Source organism: Vigna umbellata, chromosome 11 (genome assembly GCF_029865625.1).
Source record: "Vigna umbellata cultivar VRB3 chromosome 11, Vumbellata_1.0, whole genome shotgun sequence".
Taxonomy (NCBI): domain Eukaryota; kingdom Viridiplantae; phylum Streptophyta; class Magnoliopsida; order Fabales; family Fabaceae; genus Vigna; species Vigna umbellata.
The window spans coordinates 1,864,233-1,878,649 of record NC_142175.1 but is presented as its reverse complement, the minus strand read 5'-3'; positions in this window follow the sequence as shown (position 1 = coordinate 1,878,649).

Sequence of the window (14,417 nt, the reverse complement as noted above, 5' to 3'; positions counted from 1 at the left end):
TGTGAACACTTATTTTTTACATGTTTAGACAATGTAAATTAAATAATCTTTTTCCCTCTTTTTCTTTTATTTCTTTACACCCATGTTAATTTAAAGATATATCTTTTTTTGCATTTTTTTTTCACTACAAAAGACATTGTATTACTAATGGATATATGCCATTAGTAACGTCGAAAATCCATCATTATTTCACATTTTCTGGCAGATTACTGACTTTGTTAGAAACAATTACCGACGGATTATGTTGGAACAAAATCAGAATGTCCAGCAATCCATGTTTTGAAATTTATCAAACAATACTCAACGAAATATTATTATGAAAGGAAGCATCCAAAAACTTGGGTTTTCCCAAAAGACTAGTGCTTTTAATCCATTGATAGCCACTTTAAGCATTTAACTTCTTTTTGTTAAAGCCCATTGCAAAACCTTGAAAAGAAAAGACCATATTATCCCTTATCTTAGGATGAAAGAAGGAGCTAATGAATTGTGTTAGGAATGAGTGATGAATAAAGTGTGTGGATGAGTCCCTCACCAAACAAATAATAAAAATGGAAAAAGGAAGAAAAGAGTTTTACGAAAAAAAAGGGTGAAAGGAAAAAACAAGATAAGGAAAAGTAAAATGGGAAATAAAATGTAAAAAAAAGAAGGATAATTTTTTTCTCAAAAAGTGAACAAAGAAAATAATATATTTGTTTTTCAAAATCTTTTCTCCTTAATTCTTTCTATCCAAACTTTTTAAGCCTTTATATCCTAAATTTTTCTTACCTTTACTTTGGCCTCATTACAGCCTTTGAAAAGTCCTCATGATCTTTGGATGCATTTTTTTCCAAAAGTATGTGAATATTAAAATCTTGCTAAGTTATGATAGTGTTTACATACATGAGTAGTTTGAGTGAAAACACAAGCCTAAATACTTAAGAGAGCATTGGTGAGTGAATATACATTTTAACTTCAGTGATCTCTTTCATACTTTATTTCCTGGTAAGTTCAAAAGATTAACTCATTTGTTTAAAATAGTTTTCCCATTCGCATGATTCATGACAACTTGATTTAGAACGTTGATTAGTTTCCAGTGAAGTTCTTTTCTTGTAGTTTAATGTTGATATGAATATTTACCCGGAATAAAGTTATGAAATTACTCAGTTTTGCCTAAGAGTACAAAAGGATAAGTGTGGGGATGTGATGAGTGCATATTTATGCCTCATTTAGCCTTTAATATTGGATTCTTAATTGGTTTTTGTACTTTAATAGAATATTTTAATTAGCATTTGTTATAATTGAGTTTATTTAGCATGAGATACAAAAACATGTTGAAAATAGACTTTTATTTGCATAAATGTTCTTTGGATATTTTGAGGTGTGTTAATGCAGTTGCAGCTAAGTTGAGCTCATTAAGGTGTAGAAATAAATTGGTTAAAGTTTCATGACACCTTAAAGATAAATCCAAGAATAGTAAATAACCAATGTCAGGAGTGGTAGATAATATTCAACTAAGAGTGGGTAAAGTTAGACAAGATGTGTCTTCTATAGGTGCCAAGAGTGACAAAGAATACTCAACCAAGAGTGGGTTATACTCGAAACCAGGATTGTTGTAAGAATATCAACCAATAGTGGGTTAAAGTCATGTAATCTTTGATAACATTAAGGGAACTCTTTTAGAGTTCTTAAGGGAGAACTGGATGTAACTCAAGATTGAGTGAACCAATATGAAAATTGTGCCTTATTGTTTTCATCTTTTAAAAACTATGGTTAAAATTTCCTATGTCATCGTCTGAAAGAATTCTTATCTGTTTATCTTATAAACCCAATGTCCAAAACATAATTCACTTTTGTATACTCTCATAACAAGCCATTAGACACTAGTTTGTGAAAATATTTTGAAAATACTATTAACACTTTTCGCTCTAGTGTTTTCCTATGTACTTCAAAAGGTATCAGAACTTACCTCAAAAATTAGCTTGGAAGTTCTTGTATTTTTAAATATAAATCTCAACTGCAGGTTTTTCAAGAGGATCGTTGAGTTAAAAGAAGAGAAAATAACACAAGAGATTTTATACTAGTTGACTTCAATTGAGCTATGTCCAGTCTTCTCCGTAGAGGGTTCCATTGTAATCTTCAAATGATTACAAACAAGTATTAGCACCACTCCTGGTACTCAGTTACCTCGCCGAGATTTCCTCTGAGTATTAGCAACACTCTTGGTACTTAACACCCTTATCGAGATTTTCTTTTAGAATTGATGAATCCTTATTTTTTACTATTCACTTAGCTTTTTGTACTAGATTTATTTAGTGAATTGTGCTTAACTTTCCATTATTTTATCAATTTTTCCATTTGGGCTTAATTTGACTAGTAATTCACATTTTAATTAATTTGAATTATTTGAGCTTAATTATTCCCATTATTTTTTTCAGGGAAATTTTGGGATTATATTTTGGGACTCAAAGATAGCTGCCACATCAACATCGCTTTCTAGTGTAATTTTCGTTTGTATTATATTCCAGTGTAATTTTATGTTGGGTCAAAATTAGGATTTGGATCCTATTGGAAGTTTCACATCGACTAGAAATAAGGTTAATTTATAATATATAAGTGGGTGCAAACCTCACCTTATAAGCCGATTTTATGAGGTTGAGTTAGGCTTAAAGCTCACTTCTTAACATGGTATCAGAGTTATGGTTAGAGCCTATTCTAGCGATCTTTGTTGTTTATGGGACATGTTGTTCCACCTGCTATTGGGCAGTTATCGGACCATCCATTAATGTCTAGTCTCACGCTCGAGATAATGTTTATAATCGGCGTGAGGGGGGTGTGTTGGAAGTTCCATATCAACTATTGATAAGGCCAATTTATAATATATAAGTGGGTGCAAACATCACCTTATAAGCAATTTTGTCGAGTTGAGTTAGACTTAAAGTCTACTTCTTAACATAAATAATAAAATCACTCTAAGAACTTCTTCAAATTTCAATTTGTTCTCCAATTATTTATAAAAAGCATAGTTTTGTTATGAAGTATTTCAAATTATTCATATAAATGAATTACCATCCAAACATTTTCATCCACGTACAAATTAAATGTATGATGCATCTAAATTTTGTTCTTGAAAAAAATGTTTATTTTAGTTCATGAATATGTAAAGGTGTTTATTTAATAAGTTTTTTTTAACTCTTCTATCATTATAATACAGTTTTAAGAACAAATTTGACGATAAACTATTTTTATATTAAACTACAATACTATAAGTCGGTTTGATTATTTCACACATTTTCAGAAATTGAATAATTTTTATAATTTTTCAAATACTGAATTCATAGTCACTTTTAGAAAATCAAATTGATTTTTTATCTATAAAGTAATATATTAGAAAAAGGAGAGTATAGCAAATTCCATTTTCCAATTTTCCTTGTTTCCACCTAACGCTGGAGTGTTATTCCCTCCACCATCACACGCTTCTCCATACACTTCTCCATTCCTCTTTTGCTTCTGTAAAATATTTAATTTGTGGTGGTTAAAACATATTTGCTTTCACCAACATCCACCTACTGTATCAATGCACCCCGACACCCAAGCACTCCCGTAGAAATCAAATTTCTTTGTTTCTTCTCCCCTCTAACTGTGCTATTGTGGTGGTCAAAGGTGGTCCAGTAGTGGTGCCAAACAGAAGGTTCCCATGTGAATACAGAGTTCACTACCCTTAAATGGATATGGGGTATCTGTAGAACACTTAAACGGATCTCGGAATCCGTCGACGAATATCGACATCCGTTGAAGGGTAAACGGATGTTAATATTCATGGACGGATTTTGAGATCCATTTAAGTGTTCTACGGATACCCATATCCGTTGCCGCCTTTCGCGTTTCTCTTCTTCTTCATTTAACATAGAACAAAGGCACATAGCAGCACCCAACACACGCACAACACCCAACACACAGACAACACAAGTTCAAGAGAACCTGGACGAAAATGGAAAATTGGAGAAAGAGGAAGAGGAGAATAAGAGATGAAGAGAGAAAGTAAGAGTGTGGAGGTGTGGTGTGCAGCTGAGTGAATAAGAGAGTAAAAAATTTGGATTTTAAGAAAAAGTTAAAAAAAGTAAAGGATGTGGGGTGGGGGTGTGATGTGTGACTGAGTAAATAAGAGAATAAAATATTAGAATTTTAAGGAAAAAGTTAAAAAAGGTAAAGGATAAAAGTAAAGATGGTAATTTTAGAATTAAAAAAAAATGAGAGCTGTAAAAAACAATGTATGGTGGTGGTGGGAGTAACTCGCCATAATGAAATCGATCAAAAACATATTGGGCTAGTTTTCTGCTTGCTGCACGCCCACAATTTCTTTGTGGACTCCAAATTTTTAAAACATTGGGTGCAACGTGGGAGTATATTTAAGTCTTGTTATATTAGTTTCGTGGTGCAGTTCGAAGTTGTGAACAATAGCCTCTGGGCCAACAGTTCCAGACCCAACTCACGGAAAAGGAAAAGAACAGAAAAACAAAATCTTGCACTCTATACACATACACACACACAAATATATATATATATATATATATATATATATATATATATATATATATATATATATATATATATATATATATATATATATATATATATTCAAGTGGACGCCTTCTAATATTTTATTTTTGCTATACATGCGATGAAGATGTTATAACTGAATTGTTTTGTCATTCAATTTACCATCTATTACTTATGATTAGGTAAATATAATTTTCAAGGACCATTCGTAATTCATTATAACCATATGGTTGTTATTATTAATATGACATATTTTAGTATTTTTTGTTAAGTATTGAATAAAAATGAATTTGAAAATTACCTAAATCTTACACACACAAGGTTTAGTTACATGTTTAATTCTAGTATTTATTTTGTTCAATTTGGTTTCTTTATTAACAGAAATCACTCCAAGAAAATAATTAAATAGCAACTAAATTTAGACACCAAAATAATTATTCTTTATATTGATTAAATTAGATACAATTTTATAATTAATTTATAAATTAAAATTTAAATTGGTCTCTAGCATATTAAATATAAAATATTATTAATTTTAAATTAGTCTCTAGTTTTAAGGCAGAGATTAATTTAAATAAATGATAGTTTGTAACTAAAATTAGAGACTAACTTAGCATTTAGTTTACAAATCAATTATACATTTTTGTTAACAATAGAGAATATCTTAAATATCAAAATTTATAAAATGGTGTCTAATATATTCAGTATAATAATTAATTATTTTTTGTCTTTAAAACTTTTTAGTGAATAAAAATCAAGTCTCTCAATTTTTAGAAATACAATCATCCCTTTGCACTCGATTAATATTAAAAATATTTTAAAAAAAAGTACTGATTAATTTAATTTACATTTACATTTAATACAATTTATGTAAGAACTTACAAAAATAGAGTATTAGAGTTAGTAAGTGTATTAATATATTGATACTGAGTATTTTATTTTAAAATAATTTCATAATATAAATAGAATTTTTTAACTCGTCTCATTACTTAAAACACACTCTATCTCTCTAAAACTCTTTCTCTTTATTTCCTCTCACATCTCTAAGTGTTCTTACTCCTAAGTCATATGTTTGACGATCAGGAGGTGTCTAGACAATCATTGCGTCAAGGTCTACAAATCTAACCGATTAATTTCTGTCATAGAGCAAGTAAGTTTCCACTCCTTTTTACCTATGAGTTTCGGTCCTTGATCATGCAAAGAAACTGTTTTCATGTATCAATTGGTTTTCTTCCTTTGTTCTTGGTTGATCTAGAGTTCTAAGGACTCTCTTTGTTTCCAATTTGGTGTTTCGTAGGTTTGTCCATAAATTCCTTACGTTGCAAGCAATCGGAAGGACGTTCTTAGAGTTGGGCAGTTTCTTTGAGAGATAAGGGAAGCTAGAGTTTTCTTTAATTGATATTTGTGATGTAAGTTTAGTGTTTATATGTGTATTAAATTGATTTGGTGTGGTTTCTATTTTTGTGCTAGTGTAAACTCATTTAAATGGGTGTATTTGAGTATTTGATGATGAAATTCTGATGTGAGATATTTTGGATGATTCTTTGGTTATGAATTGTATGTGAATATGTTGTATTATTGATTGAAATATGTGTTGTAAAGTTTATGGAATAAGGAGTTGAAAAATTAGGAGTTTTGGTAGTTAAAATGGAGGTTTTGATATGTATTTTAGTGAGATATAATGTTTGGATGGAGAAATATGGTATTGCAAGTCTGTTTATATTGCATTTCAGGTTTGTTGGCATCATGAGTTGGTATGAATCTGATAGGGAAATTGGTATGGGTCAATGTGATGGATTTTAGAAGGTTTTAAGTTCAAATAAGGGGTTTTGACATGTGAATTTTGATACAAGAGTTAGGAAGGAAAAACAGAGGTTTAAGGGTTAGTTATTTGGTCATTTAGAACTAATTTTGATGTTGAAATGAGGAAAATATGATGTAAGAGTGTTTGGTGGTTGATAGGTGGAGTTTAGCTTGGTTTGGAACTAGCTTTAGGGGGTTTGGGCTAGTGAGAATTTGAATTCTAGGTTGTGTTTAAATGATCATTTTGGAGGGTGTTAGTAAGTCATTTGGAACTTTTTGGAGTCCCTAAGTTGTTTAAAAATAAGTTATAACTGGCAGAATTCAATTTGGGTCTCTAAAGTGAGGTTTTGGTTAATTTTTGATTGAAATCTTGTGGTTAATTAGTTTAAAATGAGTTTAGGTTGGTTTAGATACATTTTGTTAGGTCCATTTGACTTAAGAATACATTCTAGGAGTGTTAGAAGTTGCGAAAGATATATAAAATAGGTCATGAGTAGTTGAGGGGTGCAAATTCTGTAGTTTTAGTGTTGCAGAATTATGCAGTCTAACTGAGCGAGTGTATTCTAGCTGAATGAGAAAAACACTTCTTGTTGAGCGAGTGTAGTCGCTAAACGAGCAGAATCTACTATTTTTGTTTTTGCACAAGTCATGGTGGCTGAGCGAGTAGGATGGTAAACACTTTTAGCTGAGCGAGCATACTTGGTGACTGAGCAAAAATATCATATTTTCAACTAAGTTTTTATATATTTTCTTAAAGTGTGTTCAATGTATGTGAGTGTTTGAATTATTGGTTTATAATACTTATTGTGAAGTATGAATTTGAAACAAGAATATGTATATGAATTCAATGTAAAGATAAAGTGATATCAATGGTTTTAAAGTTATGAAAGTTAGTTCCAAGGTGGAACTTGTTAGTGTGGTTCAAGTATTGTTAGAATGAATGCAAATAGCTTAGTCTTGAGGGTTATCCTGAAACTCTAATGGTTTTTCATTCTCAAGTAGAGAAGATTGACACATGTGGTGAGAGTAGTAGGAGGTTTTAGTCTTGGATGCTTCAAGTATGATCAAAGGCGTGAAACAGACTAACCTTGTGAGTGTGCTAGGATGAAACCCATTGGCAATGATTTTGCAAAGCAGTAGAGGCCATCACAGGTGCACAACCTGCCATAGATCGACAATTATTCTAAGTCCGGATAGTCGGTTTAGGTCTTTGCATGTTAAGATGTTTGGATTGGTGAATGTTACCTATTTGATTTAAGTGTGATATGTTATAAATGATATATTAATTGTTTTGTAATCTAGCTTACCCTTCTGCTTTTGTTTGTATTTGTATGTTATGTGTTCTCTTCTTTGCTATAATCATCCAATGGGTGTGAGCTGAAGGAGATGAAGTTTCCTTGGAGTAGGCATTAAATGGAAGAGTAGTTGAATGACTATAAACCTTACTTTATTTTCCTATCTTTGTTAATATTAGACTTGTGATGACTCTTTTATATAGTATACTACTATAATTATATTTTTGGATGTTACAATTTATAACTAATTAGCAACATTTAAAAAATTGACAATTACTTGGGTTTCCATTTTAACATTAAAAAAAATCATATATTACTACATATTAAACAATTTAAAGAAGTTAATTAAGAAATATTATTTTAATTTAGATTAGATTAGATCTTAAAAAAAAAGTTAAACCATACATTATTGATGCATTCAATTTGAATAATTTTATTTTCTAAACATGCAACTAAATGTGCATCCTAATTGATCTAATTTAGAGCCCATATTTTTTCTTGTATTTTTGTTATGTTTATATATTTAAAAAGTTTTAATATATTTTAAAATATCAATATCACTATAAATCAATATATTTTAAAGATATGAGCAGCATAATAATTTAGATCAGATTAAGGCCAGAAAGCAAGAGCTTTGTTGGATTAATTAGTAAAAATAGTGAAGAAACTAGTGTAAACAAGACTTAGGTATTGCAAATAATTGGTTTAGGCGTTGATTTGGACATTGTAATTAGGAAAGAAACGAAGAAACTTGTCTAAACAAGATTCAGGCATTGTAAATAATTGGTTTGGTTTGGTTTCTTCTTCTTCATAATGAGATTATAATGAAATAAAAAAAATAATATTATTTAAAAAGAAAAGATAGAGAAAAAGGAAAAGACAAACACGCAATTGCAAAGAAAAATTATAAATAGAATCGCACTTAACAACCGCGTACGTGCGTAAGTGTTTTATTTGAACAAGCAACAAGGACCATAGAAACGAAATAATGGTCCATTATATACTTAAAAACCAATGCATGAATCCATAGGTCAATTCACTTTCTATTATGTGTTTACACTCCTAGAAAATAATTCTGTTTAATTACTGTATTTTAAATTTAGAGTTTAAAATTCTTTTATAGTGTTACACCTAAAAAAATAATAAAAAAATGTATATATTAAATTATCGTTGAATTCTATTTGTAAGTTATGTAAAACTGTTTAAACTACCGAAACAAATACTCATTACAAAGTTATTATGATTATTATGGGATTTGACGATTTTTAAACATATTAAAAATAACTTTAAATAATCAAGTTCATTACAACATTTTTTAGATGTTATGTCAAGTATTTTTACTTCACCCAATTAAACGAACTACTTTTTAATCACATGGTTTATATAACAAATAATTTTAAAGAAAATTACCCAATAACTAATCTAAAAAGTTGGTCAATAACGGGAACTGATAATGATTCAAAAAATACGATTTTATTTAGATTATTCTCAATAGTAAAAAAAAATATGTGCAAGGAATATAATTATAATAGTTTAGTTCAAGTTTGACGTTTAAGTATATTTTCCAATTTAAAAATGCAATATTTTTTGTTTAATCTCTATCCAAAAAAAAATCTTTCATATTTCTAATTGTGAAAAACAAATTATCGTTGATTGTAAAACGTATTATTTTTAAAAAAAATTAAAGATAAATGATAAAAAATCTACTTTCACGGAACATAAAATCAAATTATAATATATCAAAATGATACAAATATTATTTTATAGCTTAATTTTGTAAAGTTAAATTAGAATTAAAAATTTATATTAAAAACATATTTATGTTCGAAACTTTTACTTCAATTTATATCATAGCATAATGAAATATAAAGATTTTATTGCATTATATTCAAATTATTTCCTTCTATATGTCATCTCTATTCATAATCAAGATAATTAAATAATCAAAACTTTTTATTTAAAACTTATTATTATTTCAGTGGTCCTCAATAAATATAATATGGTATTGAAACAAAAAAAGACAAGGAATCACACTCATCTTTATCCAAAATCAGTGACAATGAAATGTTCCAATCTTTTACGTGTGAAACGAGTTATGTAGGAAATCAGCTATTTACTTATACTCTATTTGAACACTTTCAATCAGGAGAATTCTTTAATCTTTAAATTAAAAGTCCGTTGAATCAACGGAAATATTACACTGTGTGATATTAGTTTTTCTCTAAAGGTTTAATTAAATTTTAAATCTTTCATAAATTTTTATATTTTTAATTATTTTATATTAATCTTTTTTTTTGTAAATTGAGTCCTCAAAATTATTATAACTTTATTTATTTATAATTATTATAAAATAATTAAAATAATTTTTAACATAAAAAATATTTGAGTAATTTTAACCTTAAAAATACTAATAAATATGTGTGTGAGTATTATAGAAACTTATTCTAACATTGACAAAATATATCCAAATTGATCAGACATGAATAGCAATACTTATAATTTTATTCAATATTAAAAAATATGTGTCCTTCGACATTCAATATTTATGAGTATAGAAGCAATCGTGTGACTTTGATTTCGTCCCAATTTGAGACGCTACACTGAGTGGTAGTTTGTGAGAGTCCACACGAACATTGACCAGAAACCAGAAATCGAAGACCAGACAAAACACAATACGATAAAAGAATAAACCAAAACACATGAACGTTGTTGCTTTCTCTGCGAATATCACACATAAAAACGACATTGATAAGTCACCATTTTGCTAGAATTCTCGTGTTCACATGCTGTTTCGCAAGTACAAGTCAAAAGCTTATTATTCATGTCAATTATTGAGCATTCTTTGGAACACTCATATAGGAGAAAGGAGATGGAGAGTTACGGTCTGTTTGGAAGAAAATTACTAAAACATGTCAAAAAATAATACTTTGACAATATTTTTTTGACAATATTTTAACACGTATCATTAATGTGATTAGTTCATGTTGTTGTTTATGATTATTATTATTGATTGTTGAATAATTTTAGACCAATAATAGAATAACACGTAGATAATATTAAAATATTATCAAAAAAATATTGTAAAAATATTTCTATCCTATCATAAATTACTGTCCACAGATTCAATTACACGGTGATATTTGGTAGAATGTAAAAACAAGTCAAAAATAGAATAAATATTTTAATCATGTTACCAAAAGATGGATTGACATCTTAGACAGACTAGTTCATATATTTTTTAAATTTTAAATTTTTTAAATATATAATTACATAAATATTTTATAAGTCAAGTCACAAAGTCACATATCGTGTTCTCACTCTGTTCAAGACGGTGAGAGTTCAGTGTTGCTCTTTCAACCTTTCCTACCACATTCCTTGCAAAGCCACAAAAGCAAGTTACTTACGAAAAATCCAAAAACATTAAATCTAGTACTTTAATGATCAAATTATTATAGTGTTGGATTCGCTGATTTAGCCACAATTACATTTAAAGGTTCCCAAACCTAGTGTTCACACACGACACTAACCTTATATTATATATTAGGTATTTGATCTAATACGTCACACGCTTCTGATTAACATTTTTAAAGGACCAATGGAAATATTAATTTGATATATGAATGTATAAAAACTATGAATTAACTTATCAGTGGCTTCAGGTTTAGTTTTTAGATATTTTAGATCGACTAAAAGTAAAATAAAATATCCTATCCTAATTATGTTTATTGGATCGATCGTATTATTCATTAGTCATATAATTAATTACACACACGAAATATATAATGAAATATATATGTTTCAATATGAATGAGCTGATCCTACCAATTTTATGAGAATAAATTTTGATTTCAATGTGTTAAAAGTATGTTTTGGTAGATTAATAAGGAAGAAAAAATGTTATAAATTAGACTAAATCTCAATTCTTAGATAATGTGATTTTAGAGACTAAATAATTTTTTTTATTCCTTTAATATTAAATTGATAACTCTTCATATACAGCGATCTAATTACTCATTTATCTAGTAATTAAATTAAAAAATAATAATGGGAACAAATCTCTTCATAAAATAACCTTTTGAAGATAATAAATTTATATTTATAATTAAAATTATTATGATATCACAAGTTATTCTAATAAGTATAGTTAGAATATGGGATCACTTATTAGTAAGCTGATACTATAGTCTTAAAAATTTATGTTTGAGATGTCTAATATTATTGTTTCTACGTGAATGATTCGTCACAAATCTAATGTATTCTTACACTATCATGTGAGAGTATCACTACCATATAGTAAGACCATGATCTGACACATAACAGTTTATGTGTTTTAAAGTTAAAAATAAAAAGAAATAAAAAATTTCATAAATTAATAAGTATGAATATGACACTAACATCAACTTAACGAAGATGATCAAATTGAAATTTTCTAAAAAATTAAAAAATTAAAAAATTAAATTGAACTAAAAAATAATTAGAAACCTAAAATGAATAAAACTAAGAAATTTAAATGAAAAATCACTAGTTAAGCCTCTTATAATTATAAATATTTGTTTGTAGAAAATAAATCACAACGTCTAATTATAATATTTATTTTTCTGAGGAACTCAACAACATATACAAGTGAGTGCAACCAATTTTATAAAATTAAATTAACTTTAAATTTAATTTTCTAAACTATTTGTAAAATTGTTATTATAAAATAATCATATTTTCTTCAAAAAAATAGCCTTTGTTATGCGTTTACCAAACTTTAAGAAAATCAATAGACCAAAATAACACAATGAGTCAAACATTTTTTTTTCCTAACAAGCTTTTCTAGAGTTTTTTAATTACGAAAATGTAAGGCCGTTTTTAGTATCTCGTTATGACTCCAACACTCAAAACACTACCACAAGGGAAGATTCTTCAAAAAGGTTCTCTAATACTCAAGTCAGTAATTTGGTAAGAGTTCTGAAATTAAATTTTAATTAATGCAAAAAGTGAAAATAAATTACTATTAAAGAAATATTTATAGTTTTTACCTTGTTAACATGGGTTGAACTAGATGGGTCACACTTTTGTGGGTCTATCAATTACGAAACCTACTGGTCTAATTACTTGTTTCAGGCCCAATTATTTATTTCAAGCCCAACCATGAGCTTTAACCATTTAAACAGTCCATTCATTTACTTTCATCGAGTAGAAGATTTTTCAAGTAGTTGTTAAACGTTCATCCTTGCAAATGATTTCAAAAAAAGAACATCCACTCTTTTTTAATGAACAATCGTTTAGTATGTGAAACTCTTGTATTTAAAACTAAAATGAAACTTCAAGTTTTATGAGAGAAGCGTTGAGACATAAGTAAACAATAAATGCCCATATATTTTTATATTGGTTTACTCCAACTAAAATAGTGGATGCATATAGTAGGTTATCTGCATAGAATAGTAGATTGTGCATGCAACATATTAACATTTAATGCTTATTTAGAACAACAAAGTGCTTTTTCAATTTTCTACCATTGAGGTAGCATTTATCAATAAGGTTTTTTCTAAGTGTTGAGATGAAACTTCATTGTTGGATGAAATAAAGATTTTAGCTTATGGTATCATCTATGTTGATGTAAATGTTTTTTGGAATATTGTCTTTTAGGGCTTGAGTGTTTAACATGTTTCGTTCTTTCTTAATCTCTTTTAGGATGTTTAGCATCTATGTTTCGTTTACAAATAGTTTCATCTATGGTATCATCTATGTTTCGTTTACAAATAGTTTACATGTTTAGCATAAATCTCTTTTGACGCTTTGAGTTGTGGGTCGTTTAGCGGTGCATTTGGAAGGTTTTATCTTACTTGTTTTGTACGTGTTTTCCTAAGGTTTTCCTATGTTGATGGATGATTTGAAATCTTCTTTCTAGCGTTGGTGTTTCTATCTATCTAATTCTTTAGACTTGGTATTTTCATATTCTTATCTCGTTTATTGTTATTTGATTAAACTTCAAAACATGAGAACATTTGGACATGTAGACGATTTTGTAGCAAAATCCTCTCATTTTTTGCTTCGATTCTGAACTGATGTCAAAAACCCACCTTTTTTTATGTCATCTGAATATATTTCGACTTGAAAACTAGTACGTCAATTGTTTACAATAACTATTGTTGTTTCTTTCGCTCCAGTGGGAACTCATTTGCTAATAAAAATCAACTTCAATTTCACCTATTGGTAAATTTTTTTCTAATTTTTTTCATTACATAATCAATATATTTTTTATATTATAACAACATTTCCTCATTCAACTCTCAATTCAAGTATTTCTACAACCAACTAGGTCTCTTATGTTACGTAACTATAGATTCATAAATCACTCAACGCGTATACACTTCACTATTTGCAATGTGTACATAAATAATCTTATGATTTAGCCACATTAATTAAAAAAAAATTATAACCCCTTTTCCATTTCCACCTCCCTTAACCCCACGAATTAAACACAGGAGAAAAAAAATAAATGAAATATATGTCTGCCGTACGACCGAAGAATTGACTTGGGAACAAATTAAAAACTGTAATATAATATTATATATGGCATCTGGCTGTAGAAACCGTAATCAAAGCATCAGTCACATCCAAAAACATCTTTAATTAGCTAGTTTTATTAATTAATTAACTAATTAATTATGTATTGCATCCTAAGTTCCCATTGTCGAAACGCGTCCTCCTATGGAATATTCAAAACATCAGATCCTTCGAACGTGCTTCCGCCACACCCTATATATAAATTTTGTTCCAAAGTTCTCGACTAGG